Source organism: Myodes glareolus, chromosome 18, assembly GCF_982192425.1.
Source record: "Myodes glareolus chromosome 18, mMyoGla1.1, whole genome shotgun sequence".
Taxonomy (NCBI): Eukaryota; Metazoa; Chordata; class Mammalia; order Rodentia; family Cricetidae; genus Myodes; species Myodes glareolus.
In genome coordinates this window covers 24,383,527-24,397,909 of record NC_142043.1, presented here as the reverse complement: position 1 = coordinate 24,397,909, position 14,383 = coordinate 24,383,527, and the positions used below count along the sequence as shown (strand labels likewise).

General features: G+C 36.6%; 1 protein-coding gene across 4 annotated transcripts in view; it reads left to right on the top strand.

The window, feature by feature from the left end:
- Positions 1 to 14,383, top strand: part of Adgrb3 (adhesion G protein-coupled receptor B3) — a 729,857-nt gene that overhangs the window by 318,504 nt on the left and 396,970 nt on the right. The window lies entirely within an intron of this gene.

The following is a 14,383-nucleotide window of genomic DNA, read 5'->3' as shown; positions in this document are numbered from 1 at the left end:
AAATCACCCCTCTCCAAAATTTTTTTTTTAAAATTCATACATTGCTAACAAGCAGCACCATAGAGAAATGGCAGCTATGAGTAGATAAGGAAGGGAACTGTGAGAGGAGGGGGAAGACAAATGTCACAAGTATTTGACCCATAAATTATGACTAACTACATATATATGAGAACACACATAGGTATAAATGCATAAATATACAATCTACACATAGGAAAATATACAGACTTGGGTCTGGAGAGATGGCTCAGAGGTTAAGAGCATTGAGTTCTCTTCCAGAGGTCCTGAGTTCAATTCCCAGCAACCACATAGAGGCTCACAACCATCTGTAATGAGATCTGGTGCCCTCTTTTGGCCTGCAGGCATACATGTAGACAGAACACTGCATACATAATAAATAAATCTTTTTTTAAAATATACACAAACTTAAGATGCATATGTACACATATCATGCTTGCTTATGTATCATGACTTTCACATTTATGTGTTCCAATTGTTCCAGTTACATAAGATCATGGATCGATCTGTGTTTTATCCTTTTTTTTTTTTCAAGACTGGGTTTCTCCATAGCTTTTGGTTCCTGTCCTGGACCTAGCTCTTGTAGACCAGGCTGGCCTTGAACTCACAGAGATCTGCCTGCCTCTACCTCCCAAGTGCTGGTATTAAGGGCTCGTGCCACCACCTTCTGGCTTGATCTGTGTTTTAAATGACACTTGTCTACAGTCATCTGCATCATGCAGAGTCTACTAAGGTCGCTGGAGATAGAAGACAAAACAAGTTCTCTAAAGAATTCCTCCTGTTGTGTCCCTGAGTTCAACTTTGAGAACCAAAGCTTAATAGTGCTTATGATATAAAACAATTGAGATTCTCACAAACTATAATTACTTTAAAGATGGCATTCTTTCCTCTGGAAGTGTTTATCACTTTCACATTTATTCTTTGATTATTTTATGCTGTTATATTCATAAAACTAATTTAATTGTAATTATTTATAATATACTGTGGGATTATTTAAATTAGGCTGATAGTTTCTAACCTTTTAATGCATACATTATAATATATGGTGCAAACACATGTAGATAGTGTATGCATATAATGGCTTCATAAATAAACAAACAAAGGTTAATTTTGAAAAGAAATTTTATCATCTATAAATAATACTTAGTATGTTCCAATTATATCAATATATTAATTATATTTAAGTTACTATGGAAGAAATTGAGTAATTAATCAGTTTAAAATATAAAATTGTTGATCGATCATGCTGCACAATTAGTTGGAGTTATTTGAAGGTAAATGCCATGTTATTTTAGTTTCCTTTTCCTAATGTGGAGCACAATGCTGAGAACAGATATTATAAATAGTGCAAGAATGCTTATTTTCTTATTAACAGCAATCTACTGGCAGTCGGAAAGTTCAGATATGTCCATTTCATTCGTGGTTTTTAATCCTTCGAAAACAATGCATATTGCTGTACAGATGCAGTTTTTCTAGTCCAATAATTTGTATAAATATGGAGTAATTGCAGAAATATCACTTTATGGACTTTTTTAGTCAATACAGAACAACTTTTGTGAAGTTTGCCTGTATACCCTATGAAATATAAAGTTAAACCCAATCATCAAAATGCTATTGTTTTCTTAAACTTCATAGCCACACATACATACTCTGCTTTTTCTTTTTCAATCTCCTTTCCTTACAACACACACACACATACACACACACACACACACACACACACACACACATACATACAGAGAGACACACACACACCTCTAAAGAAACAGGCATTATAGATATGTCAGAATAAATGTTGCTGCAAAAGAGCATATCTTAAAGCAAAGGGAATGGACACAAGCTTACCAAGGATTTTAACATGCTTACCTGGGACTTTTCCTAAATTCATCAGGAGATAAGTCACTCGCTTTTCTGTGGAGAGAGTGAACGATGGCATGAAAGACTGGAAATGGCTAACAATTTTATCCTGGTGAAAGGCCCTCTATACAGAAATCAAAGTTATAGGTATAAATTTTCTCTTTTAGAAGTCTGATCCTGAATTCTCTGGTCCTATTTTTTACAATGTCATGCTAGCAGACCAACTTTGAAGGAATACTTTATCTGGTCATTGAAAGTTTGACATCCTGCCAAGAGATGTCAAAGAGTTTGAGTCTTGATGTAAGGATGTTTAAAGAGAGCTATAGAGCTAGAGATGAAAAGAGACAGAGAAACCAAGAGATGGGGCAAGGATATACAGAGAAAGAAATTGAGATAGGCTTGTTTATTTTGCCCTCACGTTCTCTATCTACAGTTAAATTTTTCTCCATTGTCACAGCACGTGCACACACACACACACACACACACACACACACACACACACACTCACACACTACAAAGTTACTTTGTGGATTCTACTTCATTTCACAAAATTTCAGCACACTATCTAAAAGAATGTTACTCTACGTTATTATTAGTTCTTGATTAAGGGAAAGAAATTAATATCACCATTAGCTTAATATGAATCAGAATTTAGTAAGGCAAATATACGCAAAATTATTGTTTCTATAATAAACATGAAAAAGCCAGGACCAAGGGTCAACTAGTACAGAAACTTGCACAAGTTTTCAATTTTCAAGTATTATCTGGGTACTGTAGCATAAGAAACAAGAGCTACCCATTCTATTATTTATAAATATGTGTTATACAGAAGCTAAAACATAGCAACTAGCAGAAGAAGTGGAAAGGGGGCATCAGTAGTGTTGACCATGACTGGGCATCGTAATTGCATTGAATCAATAAGTGGTCACTCAAAAGCCCATTTAATGGGATTGATATTAGTATATATTATACATATAGTATGTATAGTAGTAATGTACATACTATACATTCTGCTATTGTGAACTATTATCAATACTAATTAACACATTGGTTGACATCCATAACCTTGAATTTCTAGTTTCTTTGCCCTCTTTTGTAGAAATGTGGACACTTGTGTTCTAACTACTTAAGAGCAAGCATTTGCCTGCCTTTTCAGTAGCGTTGCCAAATCCTAAGAATTTCCCAAAGTCAAGACTTAAAGGACTCGAATAATTATTTCAGTATTCAGCAATGTCAAAGAAAGCCAAAGAATATAACTTCTTTTAAGATGGGTAGAAACCTATTTCTTTTTCAAGAATTCAGACAGTAAAGTTTTGGGATTTAAGTTAAAGTATTTAAATCTTGGAACTGTTAATAATTAATATGTCAAATTTTATGACATCTTTCGTGATCTCCTAATAAGTTTTTTATTATTTGATTTTTTATTGTTCCAAATGAATATAGAATAATTAAGCTATTGAGATTTTTTCATACTGACAAAATAGTAAATATGACAGACTTTATGTGTATCTTAGTAAATTTTCTATTGTTGTGAAAAAACACTACAACCATGGCAACATTTGGAAGGGGATATTCTATTTTTTAATTAATTAATTAATTTAAATTTTTTTTCTCATTTTGCTTACCAATTCCAGTTCCCACTCCCTCTCCCTCCTTTTGCTCCTCCTCCTTCCCATCTTGATGATCCCATTCTTTCAAATTCTCCTCCCCACTCCCCTTCTCCCCTCCTCTTACCGTTTTGCCCTCTCTTTTCCCTGCCCCTCTGCTCCCAATTTTCTCAGGATATCTTGTTTATTTCCCCTTCCCAGGGGGATCCATGTATGTCTCTTTTAGGGTTCTTTATGTTACCTAGCTTCTCTGAGATCATGCACTGTAGACTGGTTATCCTTTGCTTTATGTCTAATATCCACTTATAAATAAGTACATACCATGTTTGTCTTTCTGGGTCTGGGTTATCTCACTCAGGATGTTTTTTTTTCTAATTGCATCCATTTTCTTGCAAATTTCAAGATGTCATTTTTCATTACTAAATAATACTCCATTGTGTAAATTTCTACATTTTCTTTATCCATTCTTTGGTTGAGGGGCATCTAGGTTGATTCCAGGTTTTGACTATTACAAATAATGATGTTATCATTACAGTTGAACAAATGTCCTTGCAGTATGAGTGTGCATCCTTTGTGTATATGCCAAAGAATGGTATTCTTGGGTCTTGAAGTAAGTTGATTTCTAATTTTCTGAGAAACTTCCATACCGAATCCAAAGTGGCTGTACAAATTTGCACACATACCAGCAATGGAGGAGTGTTCCTCTTACTCTACATCCTCTACAACATAAGCTATAAAACATAAGGTGTTTTTAATCTTAGTCATTTGACTGAGATGGTATCTCAGATCCATTTTGATTTGTGTTTCTCTGATGGCTAAGGATGTTGTACAATTCCTAAACTGTCATTTGGTCATTTGAGATTCTTCTGTTGACAATTGTCTGTTTAAATATACACCCCATTTTAATTGGATTATTTGGTAGTTTGATGTCTAGTTCCTTGAGTTCTTTTATATTTGGAGGTCTGTATGATGTAGGTTTGATGAAGTTCATTTCTCATTAAGTAGGCTGCCATTTTCTCTTATTGACTGTGCTTTTTGCCTTATAAAAACTCTTATAAAAGAAAATGTTTAATTGGGGCTGGCTTGCAGTTTCAGAAGGCTAGTCCGTTGACATCATGGCGGAAAGCATGGCAACATCCAGGCAGTCATGGTATTGGAGAAAGAGCAGAGACTTCCACATCCTGATCCACAGGCTGCAGGAAAAGAAAGCCGCTGAGGCTGGTTCAGGCTCTTTGAAACTTTACAGCCCATTCCCCACCGTGACACACTTTCTCTAACACTTCCTCCACACCTTCTAATCCTATCAAATACTGCCACTTGGTGATGATTCATATGCATGAGCCATATGGGTTCTGTTAAAACCAAATATTCTGTTTTATGGCAATTGCAAATAAAACATAAAGAAATGTAAATAGCTGCATTTATGGAAAATTATACAAAAAACCACTCTATTAATTCAATTTAAACTGTAGGCTATAGTTTCCTTACTCCTAGAATTATATATATGTATATATATACATATCATATAAATATTTAAAAGAATACATAATTCCTTTGGAATTCTCCATTATAAAATAGGCAAACTATTTTTTGTCAATTTCCTCATCTCTTTTCTTTAGCATTTGAATCACATCTAAATTAGATTTCCTATCAGCTAGCTTTAATATCTGAATAATTTGTGTCTGTCTTTCCTGCCCTCTCTTCCTCTTTTGTTACTAGTCAAATCTTCTGATCTCTTTGCATATCTAACAATGTTTATGGAGGGTCAGTAATTTCATCAATGGAAATTTAGTATCTTTAGACCACTCTCTCTCTATTCAACAGAAATCATTCTATTCCTGTAATAGCTATCTATTTTTTTAAAGATAACTTATTTCTTGAATCTTTGGGAATTTCATATCATGCACCCCAATTCTGCTTACCATATCCTCCCCTAACCCCTGCAGCATCCCCCATAAGAAAATTTTTAAAAATTTAAACCAAACCAACACAAAGGAAGCAAATAAACAAAACCAAGAAAGAAAAAAAAATTACTTCTTTCCTGCCTCTTCAACATTTCTTCCTTTCTCCAGGTGGCACTGGGAGTGTTGTGTCACATACTATAGCCTTTAGTTCAGTAAGCTTTATTAGCAAATGTTCCTTGAAATAAGTCACTGGTCTGGATCAAGGTCCCTGGTCCCTGGCACACCATCATCACTGGATCCTCACCAAAACTCCTCTGGGAGATCTAGTGGCTAACACAAGTCATGGAGGTCCTATTGGAGTTGTCCCACGAGACCAGTCCCTTCATGAGCTCTAGCAGGTCATAGATGGCATGAATGTTAGAATGAGGAAGCCCAAGGCCCAGCTGTGGGCATGGGTGGTAGCTGGGCTGATCAATCTGGGCCACTTGAACCACCCACCTTGGGAGAGGTGGCAGAGCCAGCACTCCTAAGCCGATGCCACCAGAACCAGTTCTCCCTTGCCTGTGGTGAGGGGTAGGAAAATCTAGCCTGAGTGCAGGGGCCAGTTCTCCTGGTAAGAGTTGGAACCAGTTGTCTTGCTGCAGTATCCAACAAGAGGTAGGGTTAGAATAGCTAACTTTTTATCACTGTGATAAATCTTTGACAGAAAAAGAATTAATAATAAGACAAAATATTTATTTGGGCTCACAATTTTAATGGTTTCATTCCATGTATGGCTAGTCTCTTTGCTAGGACTATTCATTAGGGTGGACATCATAACAGAGGGAGCATGGAGTAGACTTGCTTACCTTCTAGAGGTCCAGAAGCAGAGAATGGGACAGGAGAAAAGCCTAGGGAGCAAATACCTTTCAAAGCATGGTCCCACTGAACTGCTTCTCCCACCCTGGTTATATCTTTACCAAGTCCCAAAATTATTATTAAATTCTGAATCTATCACTGATTTGGGATGTCCTTCTGTATATGTGTTGCTCTATTGGTTGATGAATAAAGTTTTTTCAGCCAATAGCAGAGTAAATTCAGGCAAGAAATCTGAACAGGAATCTATAGAGAGAGTAGGTAGATGACACCATGTAGCTGCCAAAGGAGAAAGACACCAGGCAACTGCTGAGGAAACAAGTCATGTAGAAAATGAGGTAAAGCCACAGCCTCATGACAATACATAGATAAATAGAAATGGGTTGATTTAAGATGTAAGAGCGGGTTAATAAGAAGCCTGAACAAACTGGACAAAGAGTATTGTAATCAATATAGTTTCTGTGTGATTATTTGGGTCTGGGCAGTGGGGAACAAAAGAGCAATCTCCACTTACATAATGGCACCCAATGTGGGGCATAAACCCATGTCCCTGAGATTAATAGTCTGATGCTCTACAGACTGAGGAGTTCATTAGAAAGAGAAGAGTCCCATATCCAGTTACCTCTTAAATATTATATCCATATGTTCTGGACTAAGCCTTACACACATGATCCTTTACAGGATACCTCATACTCTTTCCTTGCTTATTCAAATACATTCAAGGATTGTGTGCTCTCATTCCAATTGGAGATTGATCTTGGACAGAGATTTAGTAATATTGTGCATTAGATAGAGAAGAACGGGGCTAGCCAATTTATGAGACTACAGTGCTGGACTTTCTGGCTAATAGCGCTTTGGTAGCCCATTTAAAAGAAGCAAAAGTTTTCTTTAACTTACAGTTATAGTAAATAGTTGTTTGATTATTTGATTTATGGCAAGAGAGTACTTTTTGTACTATACACAGTTCCATAACAAACCTTCAAAATTCATGCATGAGACCAATAATCTAGATCTCCTGCTCCTATATTCTGCCTCCTAATGCTTTCTCGTTCACCCAGTGGTGCTGTGTGCTAAGAACCAGACCTTTAAACATGGATCTTTAACAGACACTTTATGCTATCGCAGAGTCTGTTAACGCACTTTTTTCCATTATTTCACTTACAGACTTTGAACGGGCAGCATGGATGTGGCTATCCTGTTAGATCTGAGCATAAAGGAAGCATATCTGTGACTTTCACTGGTTTCTCACCCAGTAATCCAGATTTTCTCCCATCTCCCCCATCTGTCAACTGTCTTCAGGTGAAGACAGTGGCTACTCAAAGTTTTCTTACAGGGCATTGGTTTGAAGGACTAGAAAACATGAAGAAAATTATGCTTCTGTATATTAAAAAAAAAGACTTAACCGTGTATGTGTGTGTGTGTGTGTGTGTGCGTGTGTGTGTGTGTATTTACACAAATACCAGGGAGTATATGAGGAGATCAGAGAAGAACTTGCAGACGTCCATTCTCTCTATGATGTAAATCTCTAGTATATCATTCATGACATCGGACTTGGGAGGAAGAAGCTTTACCCACTCATCCCATTAACTGACCTATTTGTATTTTAAAAATGTTTTTCCTAACTCTACAGCATTTAAACACTATAACTTAGGATATCATATTCTTTTTTGGATATCATATTCTGAGATGCTAAGTAGATATATAAATAACTTAACAGCAGTACCAAATGAATGACTTTGATGATAAAAATATGATGTAACCATGAAATGAATTAAAAGATATATTTAGATTATTGTTTTATGGGAAGAAGTCTCATGTATGATTATATTTTAAATGAAGCCACTCAGAGCAGTAAGAACCTTTAATATACCTTCCAGATGGACTGTAGGAGTTACTGGTGAAATAATATATAAATATATGATGTATCAAGTGTATCATTTGCAGAGAGCAGCTATAATAGGCCTTTTTTAAGGATTGAGACAATGGAGGTAACTGTGGCTGGCAGTGGGTGGTAGAAAATGGAAAGAATAAATTTAGTGCAGTAATATGCCCACTCTATAAACCATGACCAGACCGCATGAATGCTCCCTTATAAAGACCAATGATACTTTATTCAGAACTATCAAACACTCCAAAAATTTCATATACCATCCTATTCCTTTTACTCTTACTCTTGCAATATGATATAGAAGTGCCCCAGCAACCTTTCTGCTTGTCCTTGGAAGGAAATATCTCTCAGGGTTGCAATGTCAACAGGAGGAATTACTGATATTATCATTTAAAATGGAATACTATAAAAACATTTCTGACATCTCAGGTGACTCAGTTAAGAAAATAAATAATTATTTCCCAGGGGACATCAAGTATTTTCCCTCCCTACTTTATTTGAATAAAATTACATAAGAATATTCTTATAGGTCTTGGCAGTTATAGGATCTTTTACACATTATAGTCCAAAGTTGTTACTACTGTCCAAATAATTAGAAGTACCTCAAAATGTGGTAGATTTCTTAAAGTTCTATATTTCACACGTTGTTATTCAGGAGGAAAAAAATTAATATCCTTTTAAGATGTAAGGAACTGGGATTTATATTTAAATAATTAAACCTTTTTTGTAATGTTTAGTGAAAATGAGTTCTAATATTTGAACTAACCATGATAGTATCTAAGAGAGGCTTGACTCAGACTGCTTTAAAACAAATCCTGGGACAAGCACTGCTTCGGCACTCTGAAGTCCTGGTTCACAGCTAATCTGACTGGAACCTTATTTCTACATAAAGAATTGTGGATGTCTGTGACATCTAGAAGATTCATGCTAAAATCAGATTTCTCATGAAACATTTCTAGTAGTGTACTGGCCATATAGAAGGTACTTCATAAATTGTTTATTGTTTTCCTTATATTTATTTTTAAAAGAGTGAAAAGAAAGAACTCTAAGTGTAGACATTTAAAATTTTCAAAATCTGAATTCCAAATTCCAAAATTTTCAATTCTAATCACATCAATTTTGTGCCTTTAAATTATTAATCTTATTTCTGTCTTTTGAATTTATGGTATATTTGCACCATTTCCCCCTTCTGTTTCATTCTTCCAGACCCTCCATTACACCTCTCCTTGCTTTTTAAAAAAATTCATGACATCATTTTAAATTAATTGTTATTTATTATATGCACACATATACACATATAATACACACACACACATATATATATATATATATTCTGAAATATATAAATGCAAACTGCTAAGTCTCTGCACTGTTACTTAAATGTATAGGTTTTCAGATTATTTCATACCACATAACCAATTATTTTGTTCTTCTCTTGGGAAGACTAATTCTAAAAGACAATTCTGTCATGCAAATAATTTCCAATATTTCATATTTTTATAATGAATAATCATCAACTGACACTTTTACCTTATAGCACACACAAAAGGGAAATCTTTCTTTAGTTTCACTTCAGTTTAGCAGGCACATGGAACAAGAGATACCACTGTGTGACAGACTACATGGGAGAGATTACAGGGGCCTCAGAGATGATTGTGAACTATAAGCCCTTCAGGAGTTCAGAGTCTAGTGGAATGTATGAGATAATGCAGTAATATGACAATGATGTAAGATAGAACAAGATTACTTCCAGGAGGCATGAAAGTAGAGATCGTCTCATGATTATACTTATCTGAATAGAGTTGGTGAAGCAGAAAAGAAATGTAACAATTTAACCAGAGGAATTGTCAGCAGCATATAAAATTAGAGAAGACAGTGAATCAGGAGGCTACCACGAGATCCATGTTATTCTTTTGGAAGACGTAAATAGTTTGAATAAGATGTCATTAGAAGAGCAACAGAAATATATAATCATAGCTTAGGCAAAGCCAACCTTTAGGGATCATACTGAATGACAGAAATTTATTTTCACAAACTGATGTATAGCTGAGCTAAAAAGAGAGAATACATACCCAAAGTGAAGAAAGAAAAAAAAAACAAGAAAGAGGCCAAGTTGCAAAGTTTAGTTGTGGGAGTATCAGGTTTTACATGAGCCCAGAGCACTTGCTGAAGGCTAAGATTCAAAATCCCTCATGGGAATGTTTTCAGGACCACCTTCACAGAAGAAAAGGGACCCTACAAAGGCTCCTGCAACAATCAGACACCCTGTTGCTACTCTGGCTTCACAGATAAGAAAACTATGTGAACTCTCATACCTAGGGCATTTCTGTGAACTGTGTGACTCAGAAAATTGGGGGAGGGAGATAAAGAAATAACTCCAGAAACTGAAATTCCTAGCCTGAACTAAGGGCCAATAGAAATCACATGCTAATCAGCATGAGTTGAAACAAGACCATCAAACTGCCCAAGGACTTCTCTGCTAGTACTATATACTATATATATATATCTGCAACTGGTCTACAAGATACTTTGCAAACCATGAGTTGGGGCCCCGAAGAATGAGAACATTCCCCATGTTTACAATAATTATTCATTGTATTAGCTAAATCCCATGACTGGAAAGCCAGCACATGTAGGAATCAGGAGAGTTTGAGATGCATATATGACAGAAAAGCTATTTGTCTGAAACAAGAGAAGAGAGGAAAAATAGAATATGGTTAAATAGTGGAAGATAATGTGAAAGATTTAAGCAGAACATTTACTATTATGTAATCAGGCTTCTCAGTGCTGGGGCAAATACCTGAAGAGGCATCATCAAGAAGGAAGTTTCTCTCCATGGTTGGCTGGTGCTACTGTTACTGCGAGATGGACATTCTGATTATGACAGGAACCATGTGATGCAGCAAATCTGCTCACATCGGAGTAATAAAAGGTCAAGACATATAGACAGGAATGAGCCAGTGAAAATAAATTCCCCGAACACATTCCCACTTACATTTCTAAAACCACATTTGCTTGAACTCTATCTCCTGAAACTTCCAGTACCTCTCAAAATATCACCATGAGGTATGAAACATCTTATTTACACCCAAACCAGAGTGGGTAACAGACGAAGAAACAATTGCTGAACTGGATTTTAAATGCATAAAGTTCTGGGCCAGTATACCTTATCCAGAGAGAAAAGAGGAATTGAAAAGTGAATCCTGGTGAAGTGCAAGCTGTTAAATGTGTCTTCCCTGAATACTCTTTATGCTCTCTGTCAATGCTATGCATAGACTGCACCAGCATGTAAAATTATTGCAAGGTATTTGCCCTGGGTACGTTTTAGTAACGTTATCTGGGAGGATGCTAATTACTGCCAGTTGTGAGAGCTAGAATGATCTGAGCAACAGTTTGCTAAGAACTGGACTGAGTGCAACTCATTCGACATAGCCTGCTAAGCAGAAGTCAGATGGCAATGAGGCTGATTTAATACTAACTCAGGCTAGATGTGTTGCTGACACAGATTGAGAAAGACTGGCTTTCCTTGCTCTGATTGGATGGTCTCTCCAGTGCCTCCCATAACCGTAACTACTGGAAACAGAAATCATGCCTGAATGTTTTCTTCTTAAAGGTTCTAGTTAATTCTGTGAAGAGAAACACCCGTAAGATCTGTGACATAAATATCTGTCTCAGACACAGGCATAGACTGTGAAGAACTAGATGAAAGGAGTCAGAGCTCATTCAGAGTGGTAACTACTGCTGTTCCTGCTCCAGGAGAAGAGAAATCTGAGTCCTTTGCCTCTCTGAATTGCACATGTCAGTACAAAACTGACCTCATGACATCTCCAGGCTGTATCCCATTTACTTCCTTCCAGAGAGAATGATCTTCTAGATACCAGTTCAAGCACTAGGAACAAATCCACTGCCAGTGGTCCCACAAACTGTCCAAACCTCACAACTGTCCCCCACATTCAGTGGGCCTTATTTGGTCCTATGCAGGCTCACCAGCTATCAGTCCAGAGTGAGTTCTCACTAGCTCAGGTCAGCTGTTTCTGTGGGTATCACCATTATGGTCTTGCTTCCTTTGTCATATTATTTATCCGCCCTCTCTTAGGCAGGTCTCAGGTAGCTCAGCCCAGTGCTTTACTGTAGATATCTGTAGCTGCTTCCATCAGTTGCTGGTTGAAGGTTCTATGATGACAATTAAGGTAGTCATCAGTCTGATTACTGGGCAAGGCCAATTAAGGTGTTCTCTCCACTGTTGCTTAGAGTCTTAACTGGGGCCATCCTTGAGAATTCCTGGGATTTTCTCTAGTGCTATGTTTCTCGATGGCCCTTTAATGGCTCCCCCAATCAAGATATCTCTTTCTTTTTTTCTCCCTCACTGTTCTCTCCCCTTCTTGAGTATCCCATTCCTTCATGTTCCCTTCTTCTCTCATCTTCTCCCCTTCCCCTTCCTTTCCATCCTCCCTTCTCCCTGCCCCTCCTAATTTTCTCAGGAGGTCTTGTCTGTTTCCCCATCCCAAGGGGATCCATGTAGGTCTCTCTTAGGGTTCTCCTTCTTACCAAGCTTCTCTGGGATCATGGACTGTAGGCTGGATATCCTTTGCTTTACATCTAATATTCACTTATGACTAACATCAAATTACCAAATAATATAATCAAAAATAGGGTACAGAACTAAACAAAGAATTCTCAACAGAAGAATCTCAAATGGCCAAAAGGCACTTAAGGAATTGTTTTACATCCTTAGCCATCTGGGAAATGCAAATCAAAGCAACTCTGAGATATCCTCTTATACCAGTCAGAATGATTAAGATAAAAAACACCAGTGATAGCTTATGCTGGAGAGGATGTAGAGTAAAGGGAACACTCCTCCATTGCTGGTAGGAGTAAAAGTTTGTACAGTACAGTCACTTTGGAAATTAGTATGGCAGTTTCGCAGAAAATTGGAAATCAATCTACTTCAGGACCTAGGAATACTACTCTTGGGCATATACCAAAAGATGAACACTCGTACCACAAGGACATTTGCTCAGCTATGTTCACAGCAGCATTATCCATAAAAGCCAAAACCTGGGAAGAACCTAGATGTCCCTCAACTGAAGAATGGATAAAGAAACTGTGGTACATTTACACAATGGAATACTACTCAGCGGTTAAAAAAAACAAAATGACAGCTTGAAATTTGAATATAAATGGATGGAGCTAAAAAAAAGAAACTTCCTCAATGATGTAACTCAGATCCAGATGACATATTTTCTTAACTAAAAGGGGATAATCGTGTAATCGTAACTATTACAATTTAATATTCCTTCTTGAATATTTCTCTGGTGCTTGCTTTGCTTTCTTGATTATTTTGTCATTATAAAACCACTTTAATTACAGGTTAGGCATGGTGATGGTCAAAGTTAGCCTTCCTTGGGTATTGATTCTCTCTCCCTCTCATAACTTGCCATTCCTACAGCTTCTCTCGTCTTGTACTGTAAGATTAGCAACACATGAGAACTGACAGTCAAGTCTTGGCCATCACACTAATTGAAATTATGTATCTTGGAAAAACCTTTTTGAGAGGATTTTGCCTTGTCTTTTATTATTTTTATTTGGCTACCATTTTTCTTTATATAAAAACCTAAAGTTGCCTAATTTTCTATTATGTTATAATAAGCTTCAAATATTTACATATTTTTTCCTAAACTTAGATGTTAAGACTGTGACAAGTCTGTGTTCTTAAGTTTAAGTGTGGTCATTACATAACCTGGGCTTGCCTGGAACTCAGTATGTAACCCATGCTAGCCTTTACAATCCTGTCTCAACCTCACATTTGGTAGGATTTTAGGCATGTGCATTTATTTGTTCCCTTTTATCTGGAAATATCTGATGTGCTTGGGATCAAATCTCGAACCTGCATAGCCCTGGCTGTCCTGGAACTTGGTTTTCAGACCAGGCTGGCCTCGAATTCACAGAGATCCACCTCCCTCTGTTGGGATTAAAATCCTGCACCACCAACACTTACAATTTCTCATTTCTGATCTTGCCCCCTAAATAACTTCCCAGACTTGTTAAATATAAACGTATTTTTAAAAATTTTTATACTTAAACTACATTTTGTCAATTAATTTATTAAGAATTCTAGTTGAAAATGCAAGACTGTCAGTTGTGAAGGAGATACACAATGTTCACATTAGATTTTGTATACTGTAGAGTTAACCCATTAACTGTGGTTATATAAAATTTAGTGTCCTTTTCAATTAATTAATTAATTAGCTTAT